At 27.9% G+C, this 2,605-nt stretch overlaps 2 non-coding genes across 2 annotated transcripts; both read left to right on the top strand.

Moving 5' to 3' along the window:
* Nucleotides 1–517: 517 nt before the first annotated feature.
* Nucleotides 518–589, top strand: Trnad-guc. The gene has a single exon. It is a non-coding gene; the product is annotated as a tRNA-Asp (tRNA).
* Nucleotides 590–762: 173 nt separating this feature from the next.
* On the top strand, nt 763–834 carry Trnad-guc. Its single transcript has one exon. It is a non-coding gene; the product is annotated as a tRNA-Asp (tRNA).
* Nucleotides 835–2,605: the final 1,771 nt, after the last annotated feature.

Genomic DNA, 2,605 nt, shown 5'->3' with positions numbered 1-2,605 from the left:
ATATGTATAGTTTTAGATCTATTGTTATATATCCTACCCTATAAAAATGAATAAAACGTATGAAGTAGGTAATAAATAAATTTGGAATAACATTATATATTTGTGACAAATTTGTATCTATGTCCACAGTATGTCTATATTGAAAGATAAGTACTTATTGTAATTGGTGTAAAACGTTAGGTTAGGTAATAATATCCAGATAGACAGTTTGAAAATGTTATATTTTTTGGAAAAAATAAATGAGTTCATCATTATAATAATGTGTTTTTATTGCATATTTGTTATGCTGAAAATAAATTTATTCACATCTAAATTCTCAGTATTTTCTGCACGAAATATTATCATGAATTAGTCTCATTATCAGCAGATAACATTAATTATAATTTATTATGGTAATATAAGTTGATCTTCATTTTTATCAGAATTTATTGACTGTGACCTCTGAATAGATAATGGTGCATTGATATGAGGTATGATTTTTACTAAATTTATAGTATTTTCGCTTACTACCTCAACATCTTCGGTAGTATAGTGGTAAGTATCCCCGCCTGTCACGCGGGAGACCGGGGTTCGATTCCCCGCCGGAGAGACCCTTTTTGGAACAAACAGTTTTAACTTTTTTTTAGTTCCTCAATTTTAATGCAGTTATAGTTTTGCTTTACAATGGCTTTTTATTTCGAAAATTTATAGGTACTTTAATATTACTGGCAGATATTATGGGAATAAAATGTACATTATCTATTTTCATTTCTTGAAATAACATCTTCGGTAGTATAGTGGTCAGTATCCCCGCCTGTCACGCGGGAGACCGGGGTTCGATTCCCCGCCGGAGAGTTTCCTTTTGTAATTTTTTAACAATTTTTAAGATTTCGTTTTATTAGTGTTCTATATATTACATTTATTTTTGTGTTCATATCGAATTATTATTAAGTATTATTTCTCCCTTCCCAGTTCTTTGATAAAAAAGTGAATTTAATAAAATCGGCATTAAAAATAACTAGGTACTCTCTTTTCTCTATGTTATTTATTTTAAATCCAAATTCCAAAACTCGTGTAAATCATTTCTAATGAAATTTAATTCAAATCAAATCATATACAATTATTAAATTAATTGTTATTTACATATAAACCCAGATATTAAATCATAAATTTTAATTACTTTAATTACGAATTCATTGTAAAGTTTTCATGAAAGTCGCGCTTAAACAAAAATAATGTCTTTTAATATCACAAGGAGAAGCCGCGAAAATTAAATTATAATTAAAATTTCTTCGCAATCTTTCATTTTGTTCTAGACTGTGTTTTAATTATTCATCATTCATTTTAATATAAATAAGTAACTATTGTATTTCATATATAATAAGTAACTATAATAATATTATATTAATAATTAATATTAGTATTTCATAATAATAAGTAACTATTGTCGTAACTTATATTATAAAATTTTAGCCGCTTTGTCTAAAACCTAATAAATTATACACCAAAACCTTCCTCTTGAATCACTCTATCTATTAAAAAACCGCATCAAAATCCTTTACGTAGTTTTAAAGATTTAAACATACATAGGGACAAAGGGACAGAGAAAGCGGCTTTGTTTTATACTATGTAGTGATGATGAACGGGCTTCTGGGTATTTTAAATTATTTTGTGTTAGTAGAAATCTATCAAAATCATTAAATTGTCGTGTCAAACCATGTAGGACTTATGAAAACAGAAATAATTCCTAAAATATTAAGGTGAGTAAAAGCGTTATTTACAAAGTGACTTTCGAAATAGGCAAGGCGTAAGAAACGCGTCGTCGACTGTACTTAGATTTATATGGCCGTACAGACTAGATTTAAACAGAGGTTGCACTCAAAATAAACAAATGGTCAAAGTCGTAAGTGATATTGTGTGATGAATAACGTACGTGTATTAGAAATTGAAAAGGTTATTGTGATGATCGAAAAAACTCATGAAGATGAAGCTTCTATTTCGCCTAAAACTGAACATTTGAAATTTTAGGTAAATTTTGTTCTGTATCAGTTCCAAAATATTCCATATTCTGAGTGTTTATTCTTTATTTTTAGAGGACTGGAATTGCATTTGGAAAAACTATCGAACTCTATTTATTGTTGATGTTTGTCATAGATATACAGTATACACGTTTCTAGTAAAATAATTCGTGTCAAATTTTCTTCCCTCCATAGTGGTCATATTGCATACATAAGATTTTTTTTATGAGAGAGGAGGCAAGATTTTAATAAAAATGATTCGTTCATAATAATCCAGAACATTCGATCCATTTCCCTCGCACTTGGCTTTATTCTTTCCACCTAGAATTATTCGTATTTCATAGAATCCCTTGTGTACGAAGTTATAAAACACTCGATCAATACTTGACTCACAAAGGAACTGTGCTTCATTATATTCATTAAAAATATTTTATAATTTGAAATTTTCAGAGCCCGTAGTTAACAATGGAATCGAATATTTATTTTTAATAAATTGCATCTTATGCGTCTACTAATTCATTAATATTTGGTTTTAAAATCTTTTTGATTTTATTTTCATTTTCTGATTTTAGGGTCAAGAAATAGAATTAATAAATACTTAGTAATTA

The sequence above is a fragment of the Colias croceus genome, chromosome 11 (assembly GCF_905220415.1).
Source record: "Colias croceus chromosome 11, ilColCroc2.1".
NCBI classification, from domain to species: Eukaryota; Metazoa; Arthropoda; class Insecta; order Lepidoptera; family Pieridae; genus Colias; species Colias croceus.
This window is presented reverse-complemented; position numbering and strand designations above follow the sequence as displayed.